The 14,419-nt window shown below is 36.9% G+C and overlaps 1 protein-coding gene and 1 long non-coding RNA gene across 3 annotated transcripts in view; one reads left to right on the top strand and one right to left on the bottom strand.

Moving 5' to 3' along the window:
- Positions 1–14,419, bottom strand: part of Exoc4 (exocyst complex component 4) — a 669,227-nt gene that overhangs the window by 299,294 nt on the left and 355,514 nt on the right. The gene's annotated exons all lie outside the window — the stretch shown is intronic.
- Positions 84–14,151, top strand: LOC125347163. Its single transcript, XR_007210120.1, has 3 exons — positions 84–95; positions 7,564–7,567; positions 13,026–14,151. It is a non-coding gene; the product is annotated as an uncharacterized LOC125347163 (long non-coding RNA).

Here is a 14,419-nt window from a genome sequence, read left to right as displayed (position 1 = left end):
TGAACACATAAGATGATGCTAAGTGAAATGAACTCCATGTTAAGTAAACGATTGTTATATCAGTTGTAACTACTTTCAACGTCCCATGTGTATCTGTAGCTTCTATTATTGATGATGTTCTTGTATCACTTTCCTGTGGTTGTACCTACACTATCTCTGTAATCTTATCTGAGTATATTGGAAACCGTGTATACTGGTATTAGAACTAGGAAATTGAAAGGGAATACCAAAATTGAGAGACACAGGGTAAAAAAAGACAAACAACTACAAAAGCAATACTTGCAAAACTGTTTGGTGTAAGTGAACTGAACAACTCATGGAGGAAAGGGAAAGGGGGAGGAGATAGGGGGCTATGAGGGACGAGGTAACAAACAGTACAAGAAATGTGTCCAATGCCTAAGGTATGAAACTGTAACCTCTCTGTACCTCACTTTGATAACAAAAATTTGAAGAAAAAAAAAAGATGATCCAGTGTAGTCTTTCTAGTTTCATAATGTATGTTTTGGAAGCATACCCATTTTGTAGTACATTTTAGTTGTTCATAACTTTTTATGGGTGAGTACTTGTATATATATTCCATGAGCTTATCTATGTATGTATCTATTGATGGGCATTAACCTATTTTTACCTTTGGCGACTAGGAACAGTTGTTGTTATAAAACGTGTGTCCATGTATGCCTTTGTCCAATTACACAAACACATACATATACAAGCCTAGGAGTAGAATTGTGAAATCATATGCTAGTTCTAAGTTTAACTTGGAAATAACAAATTTTCCACTGCTGAAACATTCTGCATTCCTACCAGCAATATAGGTGAGCTCCAACTTCAGTCATCCTTGTCAACCCTTGCTTGTTTCTAGTCTTTCCTTAGAGCATCCTAGTGTGCATATAGCGAGGCCACATTGTGCTACTTGAATCTTTTTTAATGCTTTAATTTTTAGTACTTCCATTTCTTGCTGGGTACTTCTGAATATCCTTTAAGTTTATCATCTACTCTACATTACGAAGCTGAAACTAGGGCTAAGTAGAGAATCTTTTAGAGTATCTTGACAATGAGCAGAGGAGGGACAAATTCAAAAGGAACATAAATTAATTTTCAAAAGCAGGGAGGAGGGGTAAGACAGAGAACACAATGGCGAGTGAAAGAACTCTAGGCAGCAGCCAGGAAATGGCCACAATGAGAGGCACTGGCAGGAAAGGAATCCTCTCTTCCAGACAGGCAATCTTCAGAATGATTGCTGCAAGGGAAAGACTGAATGCTAGGGTAGGGACAGAAAATATGTTTGACTTTTCTCTCATTTTTTGCTAGCTCAGCTCACTGAACAACACCCAAAGAAGCAGAGTTTTACAAGTGTTTGAAGCTATTATCCTGACACTGTCTATAGGCAGGTGCACCCAGGCTGACAGTCTGAGTTCCTCCAAATGCAGGGGGTCTTATCAGTATCCAGTGGAGTCTATTTTCCCTATAAATATCCAGGAATTGCTTAATACCATGTACTTTTATGAGACACTCAAAAGTGATCGTGTGTATCTTATCAGTGGGTTTCAGTTTGTGCATCCTTCTACAAAAATCCATGAAACTCTCTATTTTGAGTTTCACTAAATCCATTTCTCTCTCATTTCAGTCTCAGCATTGCAATCCTGCTCTACAGGTAGCAAATTGAAATGTTTAGTGGCCCATTGCAGACAGATTGAATCTGAAAAGAATACAGCAATAAGAAAGAAGCAAGGCATCAATATCATACAGTAAAGCTCTCACCAATGACAGCGCTGATGTAGGGTGAATGATTGAGCATTTGTTAAACTTCTACCATTGTGAAAGTAACCTATTATTTTCCTGGTTGTGTGCTGAAATGCCTCAATCACCCACAGAACAAGTCTGTAAAAAATGATATAGTTCATTTTCTATTGCTGTTGCTCCATGGGGACAGCATGACTTATGGTACCCCTCATCCCTTGAACTCCACTTTACCGATAGTGTTTAATATACCCATCCCTTCTTTCGTTCTGCCAAGTGTTTGCCATACTGGTAACTGGTGCTCATGGATTTTACTTTTCCTTCTCTCTCTCCTTTTATCCTTGCTGTTAAAATGAATCCAGATAACATGATAATAGTTTTCTGATTGTGATTACTCTATAATAAAAAGAGAAAGAATGTTGCAACCATGTAAAAGCAAGACAAGTGAAAAAGAAATTAACTAAGGCTCCCTGGACTACATTTTTTTGGTCTCAGACTATACAATGAATATAAGCTATTGGAACAGTCTTACATGCATTTTATATCTGCAATTGCCAGTTTGTATTCCAACTAGTTTCCTTGTCCAAAACATCTCACCACAGAGTAAAATCCCCATACACAATGTGAGTCCTTTAAGTTGCTCAGGGCAGTGAACAAGAGGTAAGATATGGGAAAGAGGCTGAATAATGAGATGCAGTCATGGCAGATCCCCAAGGGCTGTTCCAACTGGTGGTGGAAGCGCAGACCTTGGACTTGTTGCTGTAACCTAAAACCCTTACTATTACCTTCCTGTTCCACTTCTTTCCACATGTTCTGTTCTAGAAGCCTAGTGACTACTATCACACACTATGTTATTAAATCTACAAGGTCTTTTATGGATGATAAAAACTAAACAGCATTCATAGACAACGTATAAAGAATCTGCCACTTGATGCTAAGATGGTAACAGTGACCATCTGAAGTTTATATAATATTTCTGTAATGATAATAACAGAAAGAACAATGAAAATAATAACAACAGTCAAGCTAATACAGATGACTTAACGGTGTACCAAGCACTTGTCTAATTGCATCATCCACAAATTCAATCAAGTGCTTGGGGCTGTAGGCTAGCTAAATGACAGTGTACATGCCTATTATGAAAGAACCCTGGCTTTGTTCCCTAGCATCTCTCTCTCTCTCTCTCTCTCACACACATACACACCAGACACACAAATCATTTCAAGTCAGTTTTTCTAGCTTGCTCATTTTACTGTGGAGGAAACAGTCAAGGAGATCACATCTTTTGTTCAAGTGTTCACAGGTACTTGGAGAATGGCACCAAAGCACTCTGTCTATAGCACTACGGGCTTTCCCCAGCTACATCAAAAATCCATACCATTCTAAAAGGAAATAGAAAGCAGATTATGACAGTGATGAATCTATCAGGCAAAATCATAAAATAATGCTAAACTCACTATAGGCAGTAGATAGACATAATCCTCCAGCTACCGAGACTGTGATTTGGCCAAACCTGTCCTTAAAACACTGTTCAAAAAGAAATGTGCTCATTACCTGACTTAATGTAACTGTAACCCCTCTGCACATCACCATTACAATAATATGAAAAAGATAAAAACTATGATCATGCCCCCCTCTGGCTGGACCAGATGTACTCCCACCTTAATTTGATAAGAAATGAGGTGTCTACACAAATTGGCAGGTAACAACTCTAACCTGCTGGGCCAGAGGCTGTTGACAGGTGGCGGCTGATAATCAGTTTGTGGAACATTTTGCTGTAGCTGATCCGTAAAGCATGCAACTATCTTGCCTTAACAACACAACAACAACAACACTTGCTTCCCTTCCTGATGTCAACTCCTGGAGTCTGTTCCTATGTTAAATTATATATTTCAAAAGTGCCCCCACCAATGTCAGGCTTGGCAGCCAGTGCCTGATCATAATTGGGCTGTCCTTTGCTAGTCCACAAACTGCACGATTAAAGAGGCAATCACTTATCACAGTTCCCCTTCTGAAGATGGTACCAACATGCCCCTCTTATCACCCAGGGAAAGCAGAGATTTGTGCTACCTGATCAAGAAAGCAGATCAGATCTAATTTCTTCTAAAGACATAACCCAGCCTAATATTCCAGAATGCTCTGAAAAAAAAAAAAAAGGAACCTGGATGATGAGTAAACATACTATTTTTCTCCCTATGTTGATGGTTGTGAGACTAAGTTAGGGCTTTCTGTTTTCTCAGGTGCTCTTCCACTTGAGCCCTACCCTTAGCCTTTTGTGCTTTAGCATTGTTCTTTTAAATTAAAAATATCTTTATTAATTGTACAAGGAGGTTTTACTTCAACATAACAGTTTATAATTATACTGCTTTGGTAATTTTTGAATAAGTTCTTGCATGTATGCTCAGGTTGGTGTGAACTATAAATTTCCTGAGTAGCTAGAATAACAGATACATACTTGACACAAAGCTTTTGTTAGTAAAGATGGAGTCTCATGAACATTTTGCCCAGACTGGCACCAAACATGACATTTTCCTGATCGTGGCCTCTGGGTAGCTAGAACTACAGGTATGAACCACCATTCTTAGTGTACAAATTGACATTAAACACTGGCTGGAGGATTGTAGAGTAGTATTATTATGGAACTATGGAGTCAGGCCACTTGATATTGTTTTTTTATTTTTAAAGATTATTTTAAAAATCATTTTATTGAGGTGTGATTAACATACAAAAAGCTATCTGTTGTTAATGCATATACTTCATGGGTTTAGAGTTTACCCGCTGTATAATTTTGAACAACTTTCTATGTCTTTACTCTGTTGTTTTCGATGCCACTGCCCCCATTTTTATTTTTTTGGTAGAATTGGGGATCAAATCCAGGGCCTCATGTATGCTGAGCAAGTGCTATACCACCAACATCCATCCATCCCTACGTCATCTCCAAATTAGAATTAATGATAATACCATAGCTTATAAATGAGAGAATACAGAAAGCACACAGTAGGCCAGGCATGATAGTGCAATCGTAGCATTTGAGAATCAGGAGGACAGCACGTTCTTGGCCAGCTTTGGATACATAGCAAGTCCTTGCCTCCAAAAGATTAAATTCAACTAATTAATTAGTTAAAAGCACTCAGAATAGCACCTATAATAAAACAGAAATTTCTGCCCTATCAGAATATAAGAACCACAATATCAAGGAATTGTAGCTGTTCTCCAACACAATAATAAACAACTGATAAATGTTTACTGAAGAAATAAATGAATAACCATGCTATTATCTTCATTCCAATCTACTGTCAATTCCATCAACGCCAACTCAATTTTTTTAACTGATATGGAGAGATATTTTAGAATTAGGACTAAGTCTGTTTAAATCAATGTCACTGTCTAGTGAACTTTTTGCTATCACAGTATAATATCATAGACTGGCAAGTTTATAAAGAGAAGAAATTTATTTCTCATAGTTCTGGAGGCTGGAATTTCCACATTAAGGTTAAAAGAATTCTGGTGAGAGCTTCTTGATGTATTCTAACATGGTGGAAGGGTAAATGAGAGATCAGAAGAAAGTGGGGGTGGGGGAGGGAAGGGGAGAGACTTATATGTATGAGAAGCCAAGTCCTAGGGGAGAAAAACACAACACTATTCTTTTTATATCAATTAATTCATGACAGTGGTGTTCAGAGGACCTAATCCAATTACCTCTATCAGGCCCCATCTCAAACATTACATTATCAATAAATCTATCTTTTTCGTTTTATGTTCTTCTCCTCCTGTTTCTCCTTTTTCGTCTCCTCCTCCTTTTCCTCCACCATCACCACCTTCTCTTTCCCCTTCCTTCAATGTTTTGCCAAATTTCATAGTGATGACACAAATACCCCCTGGCACTGACAATGCTGGACAGTAATTAGTTCATTCCTCAACTAATGCTGCTGATTCTCTGCAAATTGCACAATCTCTGTTAGTTTCCTGAGGCTGCCATCTCAAATTGTGACTTGCTGAGTTCTAAATGCCCTCTTATGATCTAGCTTTAATTTATAGTGAGCTTACACCTATTACCAAGTTAACTTTTCTAAAAATAGACAGTATTAGGTGAATATTTAATACAGAGAAGGGTCTCTTTTTCTCTTTAACAGACCAAAAAAGAAAAATACTAACAAAATTTATTGCAATATTTCTTGGACCACCAATAATAACTAACTGTTCAGATAAAAAAATAATTACCAAGTCAACTTACTTCAGGCAATAAAAACATGAATCCAGCAAAACAAGCTTGTCTATTGTTATGTATGTAATATGATCTGACATAGACATCTTGACCAGGGCCTATTAGCACAACAAAGGCCACAAAAATCACATGTCCAAAGATTGACTGATTGATCATGTGTCACTAAAGATATCCTTTTCCTAATGAATGAATGAAAACAATTTTCTGCAATTTTGGAATTTGTTAAAGTGCATAGAGCAAATCCGAGAAAAATCCAAGAAAGGACACCACAACCAATACCTTTTTCATTTCTTTTGTTAACGTACAAAGTCAAGATGACTTTGACATAAAGAACTTCAATCACATCACACAAAATAGATTAGTGCACCTTGCCCAAATTTTATGTTTTAAGAAAGATGCTTGCAGAAAGTAAGAGTAATTTTAAAAGGTCATCAGCTTTGAAAAATAAACACCAAACCTTGCATGTTTATATTAGTCTGTCTCATAGTAGAACATTAATACATTATATAGTTGAGGAAAATTCTAATTAAAAAAAACTATTAAAGCTTTACATTAAACAAGGTAATTTTTTTCCTTCAATCCTCTCCTGAAAAATCTATCTTTCCCTTACTAACCAGGAGTCCAGTTTCATTTCTTGAGGGAAATAATGTCTTCTGTAAAAGAATTTGGCAAATGTTGGTTTACTGAAACACTACAGGATTGAAACAAATGAACACAGTGTCAGACCAAATGCAAAAAACAATCTGTATGGCTTTAGCAAGCTATTTAGCCCCTTATATCTCAGTTTCTCAACAGTCACAATATATATGTCAGCCATATAATGTGAAATCAGTGGCTCTGTAACATTTTTCAATGTGAGGAGAAATAATTCATTTCAGTCATTCAATCACAATCAAACATTCACTGAATATGCAACAGTTCAGTAATGGCTTTTATATTTATCAGAGTTTCTAGAGATGGTCTTTCTGCTAATCTAGAAGAACAAATGCAGTAGTACCCTCTACCTGAGGTTTCATTTTGTGCAGCTCCAGTTACCAGCAGTTATAGTCCAAACTATAAAATGGAGACCTAAGAAATAAATAATTTCTAAATTTTTAACTGCACTCCATACTAAGTAGTGTGACAAACTCTCAAGCTGTCAGGCTCTGTTCTACTTAGGGGCATGAATCTCACTTCATAGGGCATATAAAGGTGTTATACAAAACGATAACAGGATAACAGTAATAGCAATCTCAGGTTAAAATATATTATTATAACTATTGTATACATGGCATTCAACTGGCAAAACAAACGTATTTTTATGATCATGTTTTAAATTTTTAAAAAAGTTTACTATAATGGAACCGTTTTCAATTCTCAAATCTAAGGATCACATCATACCAAGTTAAACACCATCTTCTTAACTTTAACCTTCTGTGAAAATTTTTAGTACATAATTTCAAAATTCATATATGAAAACAAAGGCCAACATAGTTGACATAAAAACAAAACAATAATGTGGTCACTGAGTGCAGGTTGGTTGTTATACCATTTCTAGTAGTAAAAATAAAGTTATATACTATCTCTAGGCATTTTCCTTAAGACTATTTTCTCAAAAGTGAAGTCACTATCTAAATATACACAATGATTTTAAAGAGTAATAGCCTAAATTTCCTTTTTGCACAGAGAGCCATGGCACACAGGGGAGTAAACAAAAAAAAATGGCAAAGTTTGCAAAACCAGTTGAATCTTGGTTTTTTTTTGAACTAATAAACTTATCTGAAATTATTGTTAAAATAGTTGTGTTAGTTAGTCTTTCTTTTCTTCTATTTTCCTTTTTGATGCTAGGGACTGAACACAGGAACTTGAATGTGTACATGCTAAGCATATAATGGTTTCCTTAATACAAGTTACATCAAGGGAAAAGATGAGGAGTTCAGTGTAAGGTCCACCCCCACAAGGGGTCCATGCAGATGCCCCCAACCTGTTTAACTCTACACCCAGTACCTGAGCTACCTAGGTAACTGGCATACCTGGAGGCAGTTACCTCCTCCTTTCTGAGGTCACGTCAATTCACCTGGCCATACCTCCTGTCCCAGCTCTCTTTTCTCTCTTCTTCCTTCCCCTCTGTCTTCCCACACCTCCATCTTATGTGGGCTGGCAGTTTGCTTTCCTCCCAATAAACTCCTTTCTACCTGAACCATGTGGCAGGTTTCCTTTCTAGGGAACCTTACATCTGGTGCAGTGACTTGGAAGGGGAAAGAGTCAGGAGTCACTGGATTCCCTCCTCCCTCTGTTCTTCAGAGGATTAATCTGCCTCCTTGACCATCCCTCCTCGGACCAAATTGCCAAAAGACAGAGGAATGTCACCTTAGACTTTCGCCTTTACCATTGCTGGCTATGCACCCAGCACATTATCTCTTCTCTACGTCTGGTGAGTGACTCCTGTCTACAGGTCCTCTGGTTTGTCTGACCAGAGGGATGCCTTAAGCCTTTTTGGCCATCTGTTCTCATTTCAGGGATGCCTGAATCGAGAATATGACTCTACGACCTTGCGGACCCCCTGTCTATGTTCTTGTGGACCCCCATCTACGTCCTTATGTACTCCTATGTCCTCACCAGACTACTCCATAAAGTCAAAATGCTTCATAGGCTAGAAAATCAGTCTCAATGGCCCCACCTTTTGGCTTGTGCCCTCGAGAGTATGACAGACACGGGCTGGGTTCCAGGGACACCCCTCTAGGTTCCCTCTTAAAGGCTAGACATTCTGGGTTTGACCTACTCCACAAGCCAAGGGAGAAAGCCGGTAGTTTTAGAGAAATAGTGCTGACATGTATTTGTTATCAATTCCTAACAAGTTACAGCCCCTGCCTCATGAGACTTCTTCCAGGCTTCATTCAAGGACCACCAAGGGGCAGCTGCTGCTTGCCTTCTCCCAGAGGGGCCACATCTCCGCCTTTTACCCCTAATGTCAATGCCCCTTGCCAGCAGGAAGTAGCCAGAGAAAGTTGGCACCCTTTTTCATAATTATTAAAAGGCTGGAATATAAGGTCCACCCCCAGGAGGGCTCCACGTAGATGCCCCCCACCTGTTTAAGTCTACACCCAGTACCTGAGTTACCTAGGTAACTGGCACACTTAGAGGCAGTTACCACCTCCTTCTCTGAGGTCAGATCCAATCCACCTGGCCATATCTCCCACCTTTTCCTATATAATCCGGCTCAACATAGTCCATGCTCTTTCCTTTTCCCTCTTGCTCTCTCTCTTTTTCTCTTATTCCTTCCCCTCTTTCTCCCTCTGCCTCCATCTTGTGTGGGCTGGCAGTTTGTTTGCCCCCAATAAACTCCTTTCTGCCCGAACCACATGGCAGGTTTCCTTTCCGGCTAATCTTACACTCTGGACTTAGAGGGCTATGGGTTTCATTATAAGGCGTAGGGCCTGTACCTTGTATAAGCTTTTAATCAATGTGCTATGAGGAAATGTTGCAGAATAATTTTTGCCTCATCCAACTATCATAGCATTATTTTTGTAAGGTAATAAGGTGATTGATGTTAGAGTGCCAAGCCTTCCTGTAAGTTTGAAAAGCAACTTCAACTTTCATTTTCTGTTTCTTTACTAATAAGTGAAAATAAAACAAAAGATAATACAAACAAAAATGTTGATAAAATAGAAGGAGTCAGGAGACTTAGCATGACTAGGGAAAAGACTTTCATTCCTACAGTAACATTAGGATTATTCTAAGAGCTTTCATTATGTATCTCCACAGGGACTTAAGCTTTAGCCTATAGTCTCAGAATCACACAGAGTCCAGCACTGGGAACTTTATTTAAAGATCCCTAGATTCATCCAATTTCAGCCCTGTGCTAAGAGATTTTCTGAAACAGATAATCCTAACACAAATTTGGCGTTCCATAAGTGTTCATTACATGAAAATATTACATACGATTGTCATGTGTAATAGTATTTAAGAAAATAAAACAACAAAATGACACTAATAATGTCCCAGGAGAAAACAAGTATGGTATTATTGCCTTCACAGTTTAATAAGGGATGATATCATATAAACAAAACAAAATATAGTGATCATAAATGCAATAATAGAAATGCAGCAAAAAGTACAGTGGGATTATGGTGCTGGTCTAAAACTGCCTTAAGAAAACAATGTTATTTTAATGTCAAAACAAAACCCTACAGAATATACAAAAAAAAAAAGAGATGAAAACTTAGGTGGATATATGAATATTCTGCATTTAGACTGCCATGCCTTATATATCCCTTAATCAGTACTATGTATTATTTATAACAGTCTGAAGAAGCTGTTGAAAGAAGAATATATGTGACACATATTTATATATTAATCCCCATATAATAAAACAATAGTAATTTATTCAGTGCCTCTTATAGCCATGTTTCAGTGTAATAAGGATTTGGATGGCTCCATGGTTTCTACCATTACAAGGTTTGATCAACATAATCGTTAGGAAAAAGGTGATTCAGATGCCTTTAGAATTATTACAAATTTTAAAATGCCTAGACAACTTAAATGGACATCATTAACAATAATGAGTAAAAAAAAAAACCAGTTCCTACCACTATCACAGTTATTAATACAGACCCATGGCAGCTATTAATGGCATGGTTTGTCAACTCACTGGCAAATAATTCATTATTTAATAATAACAATGTATCACATAATATTAAGTTTCTTAAGATTGAGAGAATGATATGTCTCATCATTACCCACAAAGTCTATATTCTCTTATCTAAACGAGAACAGCCATTTATCAAAAATTGCTGGATAAGTTGGATCTTTGCTTAGGTATGAAAACATAATTTTAAGATTGTTTATTTTCCACAAAATCCTTTTGGAACAGGCTAACAAAAGATGACAAGGGCTGACTGACATAGCAGAAACTATAGAGATGAATAGTAATATAAAAATATATTTATAGGAAAGAAGGCATTAGTACAATTTCAGGGTGTACAGAGAACGCTGTTACTGCTTGACTGGTACGTAAGATATCATTGGTTAATTCTAAAGGAATTAGAATTCCTTGAGTATGATATAAATGTCAGACATTTGCACAGGAACAAATGAATTATCTTTTGAAAAAAAATGGGCTCTGACCATAGAGCTATGTCTTCTGGAATATTTAAAATAACAAAAACTAAAGTACAAAGGCTTTAATTGGGAAGCGGGGCAAGGTCTCATTATACAGTCTATGTTAGCTTCAAACTTGTCATCTTTCTGCCTGTTTCCCCACTGATGAGATTAATGAAAGGTACATACCACCAGAGCTCAACAGTTTCATTTTACTAAGCCATTGTTGCCAATACAAGATAATTTACTGTTTAAAATATATATTCAGGCCATCGTATTCTAGTTCCACAGCTTTCAAACTACTTACAAGAGAGATTACTTATAACCAAATATAACAAGATATAATTTCTTATCAGTCTCAAAGGAGCAATCCTGTGATTTCTAATGTTAAGTAAAATCATTAATTCATTGAGATGTGAAGAGGTGCCAAAGTATTATTTTACTGCTTCTACATTTTTCAATGCATATTTTTACTTTGTAGACCATTTTAGTTCTACTTAGTTAATCACAAATATTGGTCAAATGAAAAGTGCAGGTAAATATGCACATAATGGAATTCCTGTTTCAGCCTCTGTCTCTATATAGGGAGTTTTGTTTTAAACCCACTTCACATAAAGGCCAGCTGCCTCAGAGTTAATCATGTTATAAAACTTATTGCCTTCTCCTTCCTGGCTCTGGCGAAGCTCCCTATAAAATTACACAATGACCCCAGGACATTTCTATTTGCATTATTGGGGTGTCTCAATCATGATTCTAACCCCAAGTTCAATGGCATATAAACTGATGCTAAACAGTTCCTCTCTCCATCAAGTATTTTAAGAGATTTTTTAAGGCAAATATAGACGTCCTCTAATCCTATCTTGAAAAAGAAAAATTCATACATGCCTGTCTATGGATAATTTGCTACTTTCATGAGCTAGCATTTCATGATTCAATGTAATATTTATGTTTAATAAATACACTGAGCTAACAGTATATATATCATATTTTCTAGCAGCGGATTCATATCTAGTTAAGCTAAAATAAAGGACAATTGCTTAAGTTATTTTTTAAGGCCAAGTTGAATAATTTAGTCCTGAAGAATCAGGAACAATAGTGACAAGAGGCAATCGGGAGAGGAACAAATGCCAAAATTAAAAAAAATTAAGAACTCAAAAATAAATGGAAAAATAAGAACATCAGAGAAAGTCAAATTTTAAACCCTTGCTTCAAAACATGCCTATACCTTGCCAGAAGACTTACGAAAATTACAATTTTCAAGTGTCAGCTGGTATTGGCTGATGGCATGAATATCACAGGCTTCTGACGATACATACTTAGGTATACTGGATCACATCAGTGTCCAATCACTGAGCATATCTGCTCCACACAGAGTCTCTGCTGATGGCTTCCAGCAGGAGACTTCCTGCCACACAGGTGGCATCATCCAACTATGGTTAATGGAAGACCAAGAGCAGACATCCAATAGCGGTCACTCAAGGGGTGGCAATAAGCTAAGATCTGAGTCCCAGAAAACTAAATTTGAAATGATATAATTAGCTTCTTTTTTTTAAAGGATACCTAAATGATTATGACATAGGGAAATGAAGGAAATATCACAATGAGTATGCTGAATTTTTAAAGGAAACCTTAATTGGCAAAAAAATGAAGCCACAAGGAAGCAGGCATGAAAATTAGGCAGATCATTAAGGAAGATGACTACCGTGTGGAGTAGTCGTCATTCAGATCTTACTGTCTCTTTCCATTCAGATTAACAATGTTTACTACCATTCTTGTGCTTCCTCTGAATTTTTAATAGCCTCTAACTACATTTTTTACTTGCTATAACACTTGTAATCATTAGAATGAGTCTTTATTCTTCACAAAGAACAAATGCCGTAAGAAACTGGGCAAAAGTTTGTCAGTGGATTTTAAAATCTAAGTTTCCAAGTAAGCTGCCATCTCCACAGCTCCCTTTTTCTGCATTCGTATGTCTCAAAAGACTATGGTATATTTCTTCCCAATTGTATTTTTTTTCTTTCTCTACTATTTGATATCTACCAAGGGCGATTGGTTCCAGACCCCCTGATGATATCAAATTCTGTGGAAGATCAAGTTCTTTCTACAAGGTGGTACAATATTTATAAATAACCTATGTGCACCCTTCCTACACTTTAGAACAACATTACTTACAATTCCTCAATGTAAATGATGTGCAAATGCTTATTGTACAAGAAAAATGCTGAACACATTTAGTACAGATTACATCTTTTGGATTACTTTTAATCTTTACTTGGATAAATCCATGGACCTAGACCCTGCATGATCCAGAATCTAATGATATTTCCTCCTAGAAGTACAGTCCTATTTGATTATATTTCTTTTGCTTCCCTATTAAATTTACTTTAATGTCTATTATTCAAAACTACATCTTTATGTGAATGACTTGTTAGAGCATGCACATACATACATAATGTTTTCTCAAATGCCAATCATGGCATAATTGGGAGCATCTTGCATATTTTTTTTGCCATGTGTTAGATTTGGGAGATTAATTAACATTGAGGTGTAAGTTCCTATTCAGTACTTTGGTTTTGTAAAAAGATAGCACTGATAGAACTTAGAGCTTGTGCTGGCTTAGCAGGTGCTCTAACTGCTGAGCCATGCCTCCAGCTCTGATATTTGTTCTAATTCTAATATAGTCTCCTTTGCTAGGCTTCCTAGTATTTAGGATAACAGGCAAGTACTACTACGACTGGCTCTTAGTTGAGAAAGTCTCTCAGAATTGTTTTCTGCCCTGATTGGCCTCTAACCATGGTCTCAAACAATTGCAGCCTCCAAGTTGGCTAGGACAACAAACATAGGCCATCAGCTCCTTGCTCTCTTCGTTTTATTTATTGAAATATACATTTTGTATTCTATAATCAGTCATTTCATTTATAAAGTGGTCAGAAACGAATCAAACTGTTTACTGTTTCTCCTGACTTTAGCAGTTACTTGTGTGTTTCTGTCATTAGAGGTTGTGAACTCATGTGTTTTACTCATGGCAAAATCCAAGGCCTAATCTGAAGTGTACACCTCAAGAACTGCTGTTATAGTCATGTCTTCATGTACTTTTGCTGAGTAGTATATTCAATCCATCCATCCATCCATCCATCTATCCATCCATCCACCCATTGGCCTCCATCCATCTCTATCTCTGGAAGCATAGTGGTACTGCAGATCTTGCTTTCTTCTAACCTTCTCAAACTTTTATACTTTTTTTTTGAAAATTTAACTTTTATTTATTTTTCTTCTTCTTCTTCTTTATTGTCAAAGTGAAGTACCAGAGGGGTTATAGTTTCACATGTAAGGCAAATACATTACTTATCCAACTTGTTACCTCCTCATTTTCCC

Source organism: Perognathus longimembris, chromosome 2 (genome assembly GCF_023159225.1).
Source record: "Perognathus longimembris pacificus isolate PPM17 chromosome 2, ASM2315922v1, whole genome shotgun sequence".
NCBI lineage: Eukaryota > Metazoa > Chordata > Mammalia > Rodentia > Heteromyidae > Perognathus > Perognathus longimembris.
Note: the sequence above shows the minus strand (reverse complement) of the source record. Positions and strands in the feature narration are given on the sequence as shown.